The sequence below is a fragment of the Hyla sarda genome, chromosome 3 (assembly GCF_029499605.1).
Source record: "Hyla sarda isolate aHylSar1 chromosome 3, aHylSar1.hap1, whole genome shotgun sequence".
NCBI classification, from domain to species: Eukaryota; Metazoa; Chordata; class Amphibia; order Anura; family Hylidae; genus Hyla; species Hyla sarda.
The window spans coordinates 125241103-125258735 of NC_079191.1; the positions used below are offsets into that span (position 1 = coordinate 125241103).

The 17633-nt window shown below is 40.5% G+C and overlaps 2 long non-coding RNA genes across 3 annotated transcripts in view; one reads left to right on the plus strand and one right to left on the minus strand.

Moving 5' to 3' along the window:
- LOC130361686 (uncharacterized) overlaps nucleotides 1-7979 on the minus strand; it is a 121126-nt gene extending 113147 nt beyond the window's left edge. Inside the window, exons 1-3 of one of the 2 annotated variants that reach the window (XR_008891110.1) lie at nucleotides 7935-7979; nucleotides 6806-6932; nucleotides 1771-1861 (exon numbers count right to left, since the gene is read on the minus strand). This is a non-coding gene — a long non-coding RNA (uncharacterized LOC130361686). Of the gene's footprint in view, nucleotides 1-1623; nucleotides 1862-6805; nucleotides 6933-7934 lie in introns of those variants that run through there. The other variant, XR_008891109.1, reaches the window with a different exon arrangement.
- LOC130361687 (uncharacterized) lies at nucleotides 7837-9714 on the plus strand. Its single transcript, XR_008891111.1, has 3 exons — nucleotides 7837-7958; nucleotides 8324-8426; nucleotides 8712-9714. It is a non-coding gene; the product is annotated as an uncharacterized LOC130361687 (long non-coding RNA).
- Nucleotides 9715-17633: the final 7919 nt, after the last annotated feature.

The following is a 17633-nucleotide window of genomic DNA, read 5'->3' on the forward strand; positions in this document are numbered from 1 at the left end:
TGTAAGGCTAGGTTCAGACTACGGAATGTCCGGGCAGAAAATTTCCGCCCGGAGATTCCGAGTGTGGCCAGCGCTGACTGAATCAGTCGGTGCTAGGACTGCACGGATACTGCAGTCTCCAATAGACTGCAATGTGTTCCGTGTGGATTTCCACCTGAAGAAAGAGCAACGCCTTTCTTCAGGCGGAAATTTCCAAGCGGATTTTCCCTTAACAAATTCACACTTCGGAATTTGTGAAGCAGAATTTGTGTACGGAAACCCATTCACTACACTATACAATTTAACAAGCGGAATTTCCGCCTGCAATTTCAAAGCTTTGAAATTGCAGGCGGAAATTCCGTAGTCTGAACCTAGCCTAAACCTAGCCTAGGGCTAGGTTCACACTGCAGAATCGACACTAGGACCTCGTGGACACTGCAATCTCCAATAGACTGCAATGTGTTCCGCAAATATTTCCACCTAAAGAATGAGCAACGACATTCTTCAGGCGCAAATTTTAAAGCAGATTTTCCGTTCACAAAGCGGAATTGCAGGCGGAAATTCCTTTGCGTTAACCTAGCGTAATGGTGCTCTTTCTTCAGGCGGATATCTTCGTGGAACTCATTGCTGTCTATTGGAGACTGCAATGTCCACGCGGTCTTAGCGCTGACTGATTCACTGGCCGCACTCGGAATCTCCGGGCGGAAATTTTCCCTCTGGAGATTCCGCAGTGTAAACCTAGCCCAATTGGTATTGTTTTTGTGATTTATGCTAGCTTGTGGTCTTTTTTATTTCACGTTTTGGACCAAAATTTTCATTTTTTGCGTTGTTTTTGTTGTTGTTTTTTACAGCGCTCACCATGCGGGATAAACACCATAATTGGTTTATTACGGATGTGTCAATACCTATTCTGTATAGGTTTGGGCATTTTTTATATTTTTTTTTGTGATAATATAGGGTTTTATTGGGAAAGGGGCATTTATTTTATGTTTCTACACTTTAATAATTTATTTAGAAACTTTTTTTTTTTTACTTTTCACTTTTTATGGGGCTTATTATGCAGCAGTACATCTTCTGTACTGCAGCAGAGTATAACTGTCAGTACTACACTGACATTGCAGCCTGTGCAATTCAGCCTATGGCTGGCCCTCACAAGCTGCCGTACTAGGCAGACAGGAGGCCATCAGCTGGCCTCCTACTGCTATGGCAACCAACGGGATCCCACGATCGCATGGTGGGATCGCTGTTGGTGAACAGGAAGAGCCCCCTCCCCCTGTCAACCCCATAAATTCAGTGATCAGGAATTATCACGGCATCTCTGAGTTTAATGCTGGCAAGACTGTGATTGACAGCCGAGTCCCACCGACATTCTCCAGGATGTATACATACGTCCAGTTGTGTTAACTAGGTAGCAACTGGGACATATGCATATGACCTCGGGCAGGAAGGGGTTAAAGAGGGCACTGCTATTGGGTAATACAATATTGCCATGAAGGGGAAGGTCAATCACCACAATGGGGCTCAGAAAAACCTTGTGCCCTTATTGAGCACATGAGGGTCATGTGCGCAAATAGCAAGCACAATGTCTACGGCCCATTCTATTTTGCCTAGAATAGTGTCACTGACCACTCTTAAACATGCTAAAGGAATGGTTTATTTCACAGAGAGGAAGATCTGCCAAACATAGTCTATCAGCAGGTTGGTGCACCTCTACATTTCCATTTGGATGTCCATACATACATCAAACTCTACCAGCACTTTGGATCGACTGCACTAGAAACAACAATTTACCAATGTTTTGCTGGTCTCTACGATCACTAGATAATCCACCCTGCGACTTCTTGCCGTGATGCTACATCAAGGACTCTGTATCTGATACAACCTGTAGAAAATCAAAACATTCACTGTAATGCATATGAGTGTTGATGTTAATACAGGATATTGCACAGTGTATTTTGATGAAGAATAAAGTGCTATCATATAATGAGTAAGCAAAGGGCTCACACCTATGATCCAGTGGAAATGACATAACATAGCTGATTCAACTAGTGAGTCACGGTATAGTTGGCACTAGTTTACATTGACATAACACCATGAAAACTAGTCCAGGCTCTGCTGACATCAGATTTAGAACATAAGTCAGATGTATACAATTCTATACACGAATGTATGGTGCACTTCTCCAACAGGTTTCTAAGGTGCAACTGTGTGCCAAAGGAGCACCTGTATGGAATTTGTATGTTTATTAGGTTTACTTCTAGACGCCCTTTTGATAGTACTAAATTGTATAATCTGGTCCATTTCTTGTCACCATCAAAAATATAATCTATTGACAACCTATCAGTGATCACTTTGTGGGGGCCGTTTGGGTAACAAAGAGAGCCTCCTTCTTCCTTCTGTCTAACTACCTAAATGCTGCTGCATCTAAGGGGTTAAACTGCCAGGTCACAAAGGGTCACAAAAGGCCCAAAAATGATGCAATTATTGGTTGGTGTAGAAAAAGAAACTGAAGACCCCACTATTATCACAGCAAACCCCATGTGAACATGGAATAGTATAAGACTGGCTGGAAATCTGGATAGCTGCCTATCTTCTGTACATTACCAAGTTGAAAATTCAGAAAAGATTTTCTATGGGTTCAGCAGTCTCCTCTATAATGAACGGCTTGTGGAGTGATGCTAAAATGTGTACAGCACACAAAAAAGGGGGAAGAGTTATCAAAACTTTTGTCGAGGAAAACTAGTGCAGTTGCCCATAGCAACCAGACTACTTCTTTTATTTTTCAGATGCGTCTTTTAAAAAGTGAAATAAGCAATCTGATTGGTTGCTATGGCCAACTGCACTACTTTTCCTCTACGCAGGTTTTCATAAATCTCCCCATTTGTTTAATAGCTAAACATTCTGTCTCCATGAAACATGTGAAAGGAAATTATTCTAATGTATCCCTTATGTTGTTTTAACCCCTAGAGGCCAAAGGGCAAATGTATGCCCTGGTTGCCTGGTAATTAGCACATTTATGCCCTGCAGCTGTGCTTGCTTCATAGACTGTGGGTCCTGGTTGCTATCAGCAACCAGGGACCTGCCACTAATGGTGGAAATCAACGATCATGCTGATGCTGGCCATTAACCCCACAGATGCCATAATTAACACTGATCTGAAGCATTAGGAGGGCTTTGTGAAACTCATCAGACCACCCCCAGTGTGATTGCAGGGATCCAATGAGTCAAGATGGTGGACTGAGGTCTTCATACCTCCTCTGTGCCGTTCTTAGTGGATCTTTCTGGCACTTATTTCCTGTTTGAGCTACCTTCAGAGAGCTGAGCAGGTCACATGGTTAGGGAAGCAGTGACTATAGATGAGGGAGGCGGGTGCGCCTCAGCTAATCAGGGACAGTAACACACTGAAGCACTCTTGGCTCTCTGAGAGCTGCGGAGAAGGGAGGGTGACATTGCAAAGTGACGTGTCTTCTACACCCAGAAAAGTGAAGATGACAATCATCATGTTTGCTGAAAACTACTGGACTTCATGCTTGGAGAAAATCTGAGAGAAGCAGGGTATGTGCTCAGATTACACTTGTACATTACAAACTTACAGAACTTTAGCATGTTTAGCGATATAAAGGTAATTTTATTTGACTGGAGTTCTCCTTTAATTTCACATGGAAAGTTCATACAGTCCTAACAAAGCTGTTTGATTTAGTTATTAAAGTTGGTAACAGAAACAATGAAAAGTGTTATGAAACATCTTAAAGATGGATATCTTACACATAAAATGCTAGTTTTTCCCAGCCGGTTGTGTGTAAAAATCAGAAAATAATAAAAGGAAAACATACGGGTGCACCAAATAAGTGTCAGAAGTGAAAATGCAGAGCAATGTGTATATCAAATAGAAAATGTGCAACGAAACAAGGAAAAATAAAATGAGCAGAAACAGTAGTCAATGGTTTAAACTGAACTGTAATAAATCAGTGCAAATTTGCTTTATATATAGAAAAGCCAAACAAAAAACAGCACCAAGACCTAAACAGAAGGAAACAAGTTTATTGGAAATAAGTTTGGAGGAAAGTGATATTCGGGGAGGAATCGCCAATCTGCATTGGAAATTGATTTCTATAGGTATCAAAATGATACCTATAGAAGACAATCACATTTTCCCAACTTTGTTATGAGGTTATATCCAAGGTAAAGAAAATTGTGTATCATGCGCCAGAGCAGAAAATGTTAAAGCTTTTATTTATTTATTTATTTATTTTTTAAGAAAGATATCAATTTACTGACATGATCAGAAAACATTAGAGATCTGAATTAAGTAGAAAATTTTTGTTAGAAATTTTTAGAAATCCGTCCATGACAGGGCCCAATTCTGCAAAGCTGATCTGTCAACCACTCTTTGAAAAAGTTGGAACCAGAATGATATAGAATATTTTCTCAATATTAGTGAAGACCATGCCTCAAAGAATTCAGACATCATAAAAGCTCAAGTAGAAGCAAAGTATAATTAAAGGGGTATTCCAGGATTTTTTAGTGTCTGTACCTATGTTTGATGGCTGGTCTCACAATTCTTATGTGATCTTTGCCCCAATGTTTATTTTTAACAACATACAAAATGAGTGTTGTCCTCGGTCTTCCCAGGTTGCAGTGGGGCCCAAGAAATTACATCACTAGTCAGGCGTTTAAAGGGAGCATGTCTGCTTCAATGGGTGGAACAATTGCTAGGTGGGAAGGAGATCATTCTGCAGGGAAGTTGTAGTTTTCTGGAGGCACCTGGCTAGAAATCACTGGACTATTGCTTACAGCACAGCATGGGAGGCAGCTCAGGTGTGCATCAATGGGTGGGGTGACTGATGTGTCTGAGGGAGAAAAGTGATCTCACACTTACAAACAAGGAATAATGGGTCCTGTAGTTAGATGGAGGGAATTCCAACAGGAAATAGCAATTTGACAAAAATAAATCAGCAGCATTATAGTGGACTCAGGACACAGCCATTTAGCTCCAAAACAATTACAGATCCTTCTTAACCATGTCCATTACTGTCTGGCAGGTAAGTACTAAAATCACCTTATGGTGGATAACCGCTTTGAGGATTGTTCTTGTTGATGGATGTATTTGTATCATCCTTATCATTGTTTCAATTGAGATCTCTTTGGTTCTATCCTTGTTTTCTATCTGCTAACTCCTGCAGTTTAGGAAATTCTAAAGGCACTTTCCCTGTCAACTGGAGACTAATTTACCTTTCTTGATGTATACCTGTGGTTGTTTTAGAAATTCTAATTACCAGATAATGTTTTATGTCATATCTGTAATATATGTATTTGCTATGAAGCAAAAGGCTGGGTGACCATCCCCTAAGTGTGGGGATTTAAAAGTTTTTGCCAGGGGTTGTATCAGTGTATCTATCTACAGTATTTTACATAAACATTCATTTACAGGGGCTGAAGAAAACCTTCTATCTATCTATCTATTTATTTATGTGTGTTAAATAAAACTTGCTTTCTCCATTACTATGTATTTCACATCACACATATATTTACTTTATCCAAAGGCCATACATATTTTTACTACTGAAAACGTCTGATAATGTTATTGGTTTTTTTGTGAAGATATGAGAAATGAGCAGTGCGTGTTACAACACAGAGCCCTGAAGAATTTTTATTACAGACATTCTCTAGATAACACTTCAGCTGACACTTAAGTTGTCTCACACATAGACAGAATGCTAGTCAGGTGATATTACTGGAAATGTTCACTCTGTGACTATTATTACTTGGGAGGCTTGTTTAGTATCTCCTATGAAAAAGATATTCTATATAATCCATACATAAAGGCTAAGCTATTGTTGGCCTTACAAATTCTCACGGTTGTGTCATATGGGTGTTCAGCTGCTTTCTGTGTGGACTGCGCAGAGATTCACTGTTTACATACAGCAGTGCGAGCCGTGTAAACACCAGTTATCTACTACATCTGTATAGCATATCCATTAGATCTACTATAGTGTCAACTAGATGTAATTTACAACTGTAGTAGTATGCAGGTATAACAGTGTTAAAGGGGTATCTCAGGATTTTCTTTTTACTAAGCTACAGGGACTGTAAAGTTAGTGTAGTTCATAATGTAGTGTCTGTACCAGTGTTTCACAGTGGTCTCACAATTATTCTGTGATTTTTTCCCAGGTTGCAGTGTGGCCCAACATATTACATCATTAGCCAGGTGATCAGAGGGAGCCTGTCTTTGCTTCAATGGGTGGAGTGACCACTGGGTGGTCGGGCGATCATTCTGCAAGGAATTATAGTTTTGCACCCTGGTTAGAAAACACTGGTCTATTGCATGAAAGGGATCACATGTGTGTTTCAGTGGGTGGGGTGGCTGATGTGTGGGAGGGAGAAAAGTGACTTCATCCTTGCTAAGCATGTTCATTATTGTCTGGCAGGTACGTACTAAAATCACCTTATGGTGGATAACTCCTTTAAGATGGGAACACAGGCTAATTTATTTGTTCTATTAGAATACTAAGACCAACCTTCAGACTGCTCCATTTGTTAGCATATCTGTCAATGTCCAGCTTTTTTGACTAATATATTAGAATTATAAGTGCCTGTGCTTGTGAAATAATGTATTTATATACTTTAGATACTCGTCAAAAGACTTTACTAATTTTAGTGGCTTCTGCCAACATTCAGAAATTTTCTTTGAGTTGTGATGATTAAAAAATAATCTGATAGCGATAAAATATCTGAAGCAACTGATATTGACCTGACAAGTAAAAGGGATTAAGCTGATAAAATCACCCCAGAATAGGTACACCAGAGATATGTACCAGCTACTCACCTATCTTTTTATATTCACACCACTGGGTCATCTTCATGTAACATTGGAGATAACATGGAGTAGAACCACGAGGAGAACAAACTATATTTTGGGCTATACGGCATCTGAGGAAGAGGCTGCACTTGGCCTAGAAATGCATCATGATGATAGCATTTTATTATTTTAAAAGAAAAGAAGTTTATAAATATATTATCCTAACTACAGTGGCTAGCGCCTCAGAACCAGATATTCCCAATCTTTCCTATTCCTCATATTTACACGACATATTGATCCAAAATGATGGTTCCTTATACAATCATATTATAAATGATTTTTTTTTATTATTATTTTATTTATACAAAAAATATCCCAATTTACATGGATATAAAAAAAAATAGCATACAATATACCAATCCAAATACCAACCAACACAGCAGCACCACAGAAAAATACGTACATTTTACGCCAACCCTCCCACCCAATACTCCCAGGGGGAAAAAAGATATTAAATGGTTAATATCTATGTGAAGGGTGCAGACATTAGATTACCAGCAAAAAGTTTAGTGGATCATGCTAACATACTTTAGATTGCTTTCATTAGCACTAGCAAATGCATTTCTTCACTGGAAATAATATTCATATTCAACAGTGGTCCCTCAAGTTACAATATTAATAGGTTCCAGGATGACCATTGTATGTTGGAACTATTGTATGTTGAGAACTAACTCTATGGAAACCTGGTAACTGGTTCTGAATCCACCAAAACGTCATCCAAAAATAGGAAAAAGTGAGGATTAAAGATAAATAAGTAGATAACTAATACAGATAAAGCAAGTCTTTACATATAAAAGTAAGAAAGATCTGCTGGGAGCTGTAAATCACTGTCTATGTAGAGGACAGGAGCTTCTTCAGGGTCCTGTACAGTACACACAATATTGGGGGAGATTTATCAAAACCTGTGCAGAGAAAAAAATTGTCCAGTTGCCCATAGCAACCAATCAGATTGCTTCTTTCATTTTGCATGGGCCTTGTTAAAAATGAAAGAAGTGAGCTGATTGGTTGCCATGGGCAACTGGGCAACTTTTCCTCTGGACAAGTTTTGATAAATCTTGCCCAATGTCCTAAAAATGTAAAATGGAGCTGTCCCTACCTGGAGCACCTAACCCTGGCAAAGGTAAAGAGTAGTATAGAGCATGTAGTACCCTCCTGTACTGTAGGGGGTGCTAACAGATCATCAGCTATCAGGTTTTACCAGTGAATGCCCATTCTAATTGGTCAGATCTTCCGGCCATTGACACGTTTCACAGATCTGGACGGTCTGTAGCATTGTATGTTGAGTCTGGTTTCAAGTTACAGTGGTCCAGAAAAGACTATTGTATGTTGGAAATATTGTATGTTGACGCCATTGTAAGTTGAGGGATCAGTGTATTTGATGAAAAAATTGTAATTATATGGCTTTGTATAAAATACTTATAATGCTAATATATATATATATATATATATATATATATATATATATATATATATCCTGTTTATTAGACTGAAGCATGCAAACAGAGGAGAGGGTTGCAGAGCAGTATGCAGTGATTTGATGAAGAGACTCAGTACAGCACAGCAGACTCAGGGAGAAAGTGAATGCAAGGTGAGTCAGGGTGGGATCAGTGCTTACCTCTTACACGCTGTTTCCTGAGCAGAGGATTTCAGAATGAAAAGAGTGAACAGCAGATAGATTACGGAGCTAAATACAGAAGCTAGACACATAAAATAGATAAGCATTATTTTTTTCTGTGATATGACATGCGCCAAAATTATTATTATTTTTTTTTTCGGAAATCCCATTATTTTGTTTCTTTTGTTTCTCTAAAATATTGCTGTGGTTTTTGTTTCATTGATGAACATTTCCAACGTGTTTTTGGTATCTTTTCAGGCTGTAATTTGTCACTGTCAACATAGAGATTAGTTCATATCTTCCTTGACTGTGAGAAGCTACAAAATATTGGGCAAAAAGTACAGGACTTGAAAAGGCGAAAAGAGATTCCGTGGTCTACAAGGGCGCTCATCTTAAATATTGGGCTAGAAGAGGTTGAGTATAGAGAAATTATTATAAAACTTTGGGGTTTGACCACACTGATAATACTAAGGGGATGATTTTATGAAAATTGGAAGAAAAAAGATTAGTAAGTGACCCCATAGAGTCCGATAATTGCTCATTGTCAGTATACTAGTTGATGAGTTATAAGTGAAAATGAACGTCCCCTGGAGGATGTGTCATTCATAGTCATACTGCTTTGCCCCGTGTCAGTCTTCGGCTAGTAAACTTTTATGATGTTACCTCTGCGAAACCTGTTCATGATGAGTCAGTAATGAAATCCAAAGCATGAATCATTGAGCTCAAAGTTCTTTCGGGGAACTTCATTGCCACACCTGACTGACCTGTTCTAAAAAATAAACTTGTTACAGTCATTTTGAAAATATTAGGTCATTTCTGTGTAAAAGGCTTATTTATTCTCACAGCCTCATGGCAAAAGGAAGGACAAAAATACTTGTTTGTACCCCAGTAGGAGGTTTGTTACAGTGTGTCACCCCGGTAGTAAGTAAGTTACATGAGGAGGAGGTTTGTTATAGTGTGTCACCCCAGTAGTAAGGAGATTACATGAGGAAGAAGTTTGTTACAGTGTGTCACCCCAGTAGTAAGCAGATTACGTGAGGAGGAGGTTTGTTACAGTGTGTCACCCCAGTAGTAAGTAGATTACATGAGGAGGAGGTTTGTTACAGTGTGTCACCCCAGTAGTAAAGTGATTACATGAGGAGGGGGTTTGTTACAGTGTGTCACCCCAGTAGTAAGTCGATTACATGTGAAGGGGTTTGTTACAGTGTGTTACCCCAGTAGTAAGTAGATTACATAAGGAGTAGGTTTGTTACAGTGTGTCACCCCAGTAGTAAGGAGATAACATGAGGAGGAGATTTGTTACAGTGTGTCACCCCAGACATATGGAGATTACATGAGGAGGAGGTTTGTTACAGTGTGTCATCCCAGTAGTAAGTAGATTACATAAGGAGGAGGTTTGTTACAGTGTGTCACCCCAGTAGTAAGTAGATTACATAAGGAGGAGGTTTGTTACAGTGTGTCACCCCAGTAGTAAGGAGATTACATGTGGAGGGGTTTGTTACAGTGTGTCACCCCAGTAGTAAGTAGATTACATAAGGAGGAGGTTTGTTACAGTGTGTCACCCCAGTAGTAAGGAGATAACATGAGGAGGAGGTTTGTTACAGTGTGTCACCCCAGACATATGGAGATTACATGAGGAGGAAGTTTGTTACAGTGTGTCACCCCAGTAGTAAGGAGATAACATGAGGAGGAGATTTGTTACAGTGTGTCACCCCAGACATATGGAGATTACATGAGGAGGAGGTTTGTTACAGTGTGTCATCCCAGTAGTAAGGTGGGGTGTGTCAATGGGAGGAGTCAAGGGTGTGGCAAAAATAGCTTTTGCCTAGGGTGGCAAGATCCTTGTACCAACCCTGGCACAGACTAACATGTATTATTATTATAAACAAAATGTGTAGGGTTTATTTATTTGTTTACTTCTTTTTTTGTGTATGGCCTACACATAAAGAATAAAGAATATTTATAAATTAAAACATAAATAAATATGCACATATAGCATTATGTTTGCTGTGTCCGTCACACTGTTACTGGGCTTTGGGTTACTTTGTCTATTGTACTGTTTAGCGGTAATGATTAATAGAGTTATATGTACACACTTTATGACAAGTTATTATAAAATACACTGCCGGTACACTTCTTTTCACATACTTATTTGTACGCAGTCATATTTTGAGAATGCTCCAGCAACTTTCCCAGTAGTTTCAACAGAAAGTATTTTTCCCCGGGGCAAATTCCTGTGTCTACGCTGACCTGAAAAGAAAGCAAATGCATGTATTCCTGGCAGACTGTGTAATGGGTGTAAATGGGTCCTGGAATCACTGTTATTGTCCAAACTGTATATATTTAGTTAAGGGACTATTATTTTTCATAAATGACCTGCACAGTGTACACTACATATGGACCAAATCTATTGTCGAGATGCCAGTAACAGCCAGTTGTTAACCCCTGCTGGAATGACAATGGATAATATCTATCTTTCCCAGCAAAGATGTTTTTAAAGCTTAGTAATTTATTATTTTTTACTTCTGGGGAATGCGTTTTTTCATCTAAAATATTGGGAGGTATTTTTTTTTACGACAATAAAAAGGACTAAATTGTGCTAAAATTGTAAATATAAAAGGATATATTGCCGGCCATTTATCATTGTATTTCGAGCTGTTTTTGTGTGTATATTTGCAGTGCTGCGCCTCGAGCTATTTTTTGCGACTTTTGGGTTTACATTTAAAAGTGCATGCAGACCAGCTGTTGGTTAGTCTTTTGTAGTGGTAATGAATTTATCAACTGCGACTTTTTAAAAAAACGTCACCAAAAACTTACAAAAACCACCAAAAAATCACAAAACTACACCAGCCCAGACTTGGCTTTTCGGTGTATGTGAAGAGAGAAATTTCAGAAAATGTGACCTGCACAAAATTTATCAAACGCTCTGTGACCATTTAATAAATTTGGCGCTCCGACACATTACCAGCACACAAAAATAAGGTGTAGAAAAATGCTTCACTTATAACTAAGTTCCCCCCACTATCCTACCATTAAGATCTATCTTACTCAGGACCTAGCAGTTGAATGTCCATTATTCCCTATTATGTGGATGGGGGATGAGTCCTAAGAGGTTTGGTGCAAGGATTTTTGCCACCATAGGCGAAAACTAATTTTGCCGCCCCTTGACCCCGCCCATTGGCTCTGCCCTTTGGCATGCATCATTTTACTACTCGGGTAACACACTGTAACAAAACTCCTGACCTGACTGTCTAGCCTCGGAGGTTTCACTGCGCTCCTCCAGCAGGCTGAAGAATGCAGATTATTATGGTACCAGGGGGGTGGGGGGGTGCGACAGTGGTGCTTTCTGGACAGGTGCTTTGGATGCTGGCTGCTATTAACTTTCTTGCAGCGGGCACAGCGGTGCCCCCATCTAAAGGGTGCTCAAGGCGGCTGCCTATTTTGCCAATAGGCAGAACCGGCCCTGAGTCCTAATTGTGAGACACCCCTTTTAAAGGAGTTTTCTACCTAAATAGGACAATTTTATATTCTTAACCTAATGTAGGGAACACTATCCAACATGTCTTTTCTCTAGAGCTCAGAAGCGCTATTCTGCCTTACCCCCAGCCAATAGGCGTGATCAACTGAGCTCTTTTACTTCATCGGTGGACAAGGACAACGGCCACCAGTTATTGATATCAGAGCTCTTAATACACCTCTGGTAGTGGACATGTGACTGTCCTGTCCATCAGATCCACTTGTGTCTTCATTCTCACTTGCTGGGACGTTTTTGTCATTTTGTTTTGAAGTCTACAGCATTGTAACAGGCGCTGATCATGAGATCAGCCAGGACCACAGCAGAATGATGTGTCTATTGGCCAGGATTTTTATGGAATGACTGGCCTTTTGTGTAGTGAGGCCTGTCATCTCCCTTCATGGTCAGTCCAGGTTTTCAGTTTGGAAGTTTGATGGCCTACTGTTTAGTCAGGTCACTTGTAGGAAGTCACTAGGTAAAATACCATGTTTAGTAATTGCTTTGACGGGAAGGATTTATTTAGTATATTCTATGCCTAAATGTGAAGGCTTTTATTTTGTGCTAAAAAAAAAACAAAAGCAGAAGTGTGTCACTGCCTTTAATTGCTGTTTTGCCACTATTTGCCCAGTTCTACAAAGCTAATCCCCCACTGGTAGATAGATATGACAGGTACCCTACAAAAATATAACAATCCAGCCACCACTCCTGCAACAATTTTTTTTAACAAATATATACTGAATCAATCAATTTCACCAGTTTATGCAACCCAACTATTTTATTTAACATTCGCATTTACCCATCTTACTGTTAACAGTTATCATTACATATATACTGTAATCCTAGGTTCAAATCCCACCAATTCTTCCAGTTTCCTCCCGCACCCCAAAACACACTTAATTTGAATTGTGAGCCCCAATGTGGACAGGGACCAATTTGAGTGCTATGTACAGTGCTGTGGAATATGCTGGTGCCATATAAATTTAAGTGAATAGTGCCAAGCTGTAATATCCCACACAATTTGAGGACAGATGTGGTGCGGTTTGTAGAAGAAATTAGCTCTGTATTTCTAGTCCTGGATAAAGGCTGCATGAACAATTCAGCAATCGTTCATGTGGCCTTGCTGTATGAATTACCAAGCCTTGTGAATCTTGTATTTTCCCTTGTCAATGAAAGAAAGTTGGGAAGACATCATACAGTGAGGAAACCACTATGGAGTGACGAAACGCGTGGGGGCCTGGCTGTCCTTTCCTGCACCAGCATATTCCTGCTCCTTCGTCTGTGGTTTGCCACTTATTATACTTACCGTATCTATTCTTTTTTTTTTTTTTGGTATTTGGGTACTTAATATTGTGTTAGTATATATATATATATATATATATATATATATATATATATATATATATATATTCTTTGATTCATCTTTGTGGGCATCCTCACAGGAGTAATTATCATCTGTGTTATTGTGCAGGACAGGGGGGATAGAGGGTTCATGGCCCCTTCCCCAGTTGTGGTTTGCTCACTTTGTGAGCTTTTAATTGGTTTTAGATGTTTTTGTTGTCTCATCTAATTTCTATGTATATAGTTACATAGTTACATAGTTAGTACGGTCGAAAAAAGACATATGTCCATCAAGTTCAACCAGGGAATTAAGGGGTAGGGGTGTGGCGCGATATTGGGGAAGGGATGAGATTTTATATTTCTTCATAAGCATTAATGTTATTTTGTTCCATGAATGTATCTAATCTTGTTTTAAAGCTGTTAATTGTTCCTGCTGTGACCAGTTCCTGAGGTAGACTGTTCCATAAGTTCACAGTTCTCATGGTAAAGAAGGCGTGTCGCCCCTTGAGACTAAACTTTTTCTTCTCCAGACGGAGGGAGTGCCCCCTCGTCCTTTGGGGGGGTTTAACCTGGAACAGTTTTTCTCCATATTTTTTGTATGGGCCATTAATATACTTATATACGTTTTTCATATCCCCCCTTAAACGTCTCTTCTCAAGACTAAACAATTGTAACTCCTTTAATCGCTCCTCATAGCTAAGATGTTCCATTCCCCATATTAGTTTAGTCGCGCGTCTCTGCACCCTTTCCAACTCCGCAGTGTCTCTTTTATGGACAGGTGCCCAAAACTGAACAGCATATTCCAGGTAAGGCCGTACCAATGATTTATAAAGGGGGAGTATTATGTCCCTGTCCCTTGAGTCCATGCCTCTTTTGATACATGACAATATCCTGCCGGCTTTGGAAGCAGCAGCCTGACATTGCATGCTATTCTGTAGTCTGTGATCTACAAGTACACCCAGATCCTTCTCTACCAGTGACTCTGACAGTTTAATCCCCCCTAAGACATACGATGCATGCAGGTTATTAGTACCCAGATGCATAACTTTACATTTATCCACATTGAACCTCATTTGCCAAGTGGATGCCCAGACACTTAGTCTATCCAAGTCATCTTGTAACTTATGCACATCCTCTATAGACTGTACTGTGCTACAAAGCTTGGTGTCATCTGCAAAGATAGAAACAGAGCTGTTAATACCATCCTCTATATCATTAATAAATAAATTAAACAACAGCGGGCCCAGTACAGAACCTTGGGGTACACCACTAATAACCGGGGACCAATCAGAGTACGAATCATTGACCACCACCCTCTGGGTACGATCCATGAGCCAGTGTTCAATCCAGTTACAAACTAAAATTTCCAAACCCAAAGACCATAACTTACCTGTCAGACGTCTATGAGGTACAGTATCAAATGCTTTAGCAAAATCCAGAAACACTATATCCACAGCCATTCCTCTGTCAAGGCTTCTACTCACCTCTTCATAAAAGCAAATTAGATTGGTTTGACAACTTCTATCCTTAGTAAACCCATGCTGGCTATCACTTATAATACAATTATCCCCTATGTATTCCTGTATGTAATCCCTTATAAGTCCTTCAAACAATTTACCCACAATGCACGTTAAACTTACCGGTCTATAGTTTCCTGGGGAAGACCTAGAGCCCTTTTTGAAGATTGGCACCACATTCGCCTTGCGCCAGTCCCTTGGCACAATACCAGACACCAGAGAATCTCTAAATATCATGAACAGGGGTACAGATATTACTGAACTTACCTCTCTAAGAACTCTTGGGTGTAGTCCATCCGGTCCTGGGGATTTGCTTACATTTATATCACTTAACTTACCTTGTACCATCTCTACATTAAGCCAGTTCAGTACATTACATGATGTGTTACCAGCACTGACCTGGCCAATGTCAGCTCCTTCTTCCATAGTGTATACAGAACTAAAGAACCCATTCAGTAGCTCCGCCTTCTCTTGATCGCCTGTGACAACCTCCCCATTATCATTATTAAGGGGTCCTACATGCTCTGTCCTTGGTTTTTTTGCATTTATATGTCTAAAAAAATATTTAGGATTAGTTTTGCTTTCTTTGGCCACCTGTCTCTCATTTTGAATTTTTGCTGTTTTTATTACATTTTTACAGATTCTATTAAGCTCCTTGTACTGTTTAAATGTTATAGCTGACCCATCAGATTTGTATTTTTTGAAGGCTATTTTTTTGTTGTTTATTGCTCTTTTAACATCATGTGTCAGCCATGTAGGATTTAGTTTTAATTGTTTATATTTGTTCCCCTTTGGTATATATTTAGCTGTATAGTTATTTAGAGTTGATTTAAAGATGTCCCATTTACCTTCTGTATCAGTATTTGAGAACACCTCCCCCCAGTCTATGTCCTGTAGTGCAGATCTCAGCCCAGGGAAATTTGCCTTTTTAAAGTTATATGTTTTTGCCTTCCCCGCCTGTCTTTGTTTTCTACATTTTAAGTCAAAAGTAACTATATTGTGGTCGCTATTCCCAAGGTTTTCCCGCACAGTTACATTCCCAACCAGCTCTGCGTTGTTGGAAATGATCAGATCCAACAAGGCATCACTTCTTGTTGGGTCCTCCACAAACTGGCCCATAAAATTATCCTGCAATAAATTTAGGAATTGTCGCCCCTTTGTAGTTTTAGCCAACCCCGGACCCCAATCTATATCTGGATAGTTAAAATCTCCCATTATTACCACTGTACCTGCCCGGGCGGCCCTCTCTATTTGTTTATGAAGCCGAACTTCTATCTCTTCATTGATATTAGGGGGTCTGTAGATTACCCCAAATATTATTTTTTCAGTATTTCCCTCCTTTTGTAATTCTACCCACAGTGATTCCACATCCTCAGAATCATCACACACTATGGCATCGTTCACACTGACTTTCATACCACTTCTTACATACAGACAGACTCCACCACCTTTTCTGTTCATTCTATCCTTGCGAAACAATGTAAACCCCTGCAGATTGACAGCCCAGTCATGCGAGGAGTCCAGCCATGTCTCAGTGACCCCAACTATATCAATATGTTCCTCCAGTATCAAGGCCTCAAGCTCCCCCATTTTATTTGCTAGGCTTCTGGCATTTGTGAACATACACTTTACATTTCCATCCTTTATGTTATTGGGGTTAATGGGATTCAAGGGTGTAAGTTTTATTTTCCTATGAAGCTTATTCCTATTAACTATTCTAACCCCTCCCTCCGCTCCACCCCCAGGTACATTTATAATTCCCACCTCTCTATCTACACTATCTTCCCCCTCTTTGCTGTAGGTTCCCTCCCCCCAAGTCCCTAGTTTAAACACTCCTCCACCCTTCTAGCCATCTTCTCCCCAAGCAAAGCTGCACCCTCCCCATTGAGGGGCAGCCCGTCCCTACGGTAGAGCCGGTAACCGACAGCGAAGTCAGCCCAGTTCTCCATGAACCCAAACCCTTCCTTCCTACACCAGCTTCTGAGCCACTTGTTTACCTCCCTGATCTCCCGCTGCCTCTCTGGTGCGGCTCGTGGTACTGGTAGTATTTCAGAAAAGACTACCTTGGAGGTCCTTGCCTTAAGCTTGCGGCCTAAGTCCCTGAAATCATTTTTAAGGACACTCCACCTACCTCTTACTTTGTCATTGGTGCCAATATGTACCATGACTGCTGGGTCCTCTCCAGCCCCGCCCAACAACCTGTCAACCCGATCCGCGATGTGCCGAACTCGTGCGCCAGGCAGACAACACACTGTTCGGCGATCCCGGTCTTTGTGACAGATTGCCCTGTCTGTCCCCCTAATAATTGAGTCCCCCACCACTAGTACCTGTCTGGCCTGCCCTGTACTCCTCCCTCCCTCCTTACTGGAGCAGACACCCCCCTGGCAGTCAGAGGTGGTATCCTGCTGCAGTTCTCCTAGCTCTGTAATGGCACCCCCCTCATCTGCCAAGCGGGCAAACTTGTTGGGGTGTGCCAGTTCAGGACTAGCCTCCCTGACACTTTTTCCCCTACCCCTCTTTCTAACTGTAACCCAGCTAACTGCCTGACTGTCCTGCAACTCCGTCCCACTGTCCTCCCCCACCTCTACTCCCGAGAGTGCCTGCTCAGTGAGCAGGAGACTCCTCTCCATGTTGTTAATGCTTCTCATTGTTGCCAGTCGCCCCTCTAGATGCAGGATCTGGGCTTCCAAACGGACAACTAGCACACATCTCGCACAACAATATGCACCCTCAAACTGTTGTTCAAGGATTGCATACATTGAACAGGATGTACATTGGACTGCATTTTCCAACATGGAGGCCATCTAGTAA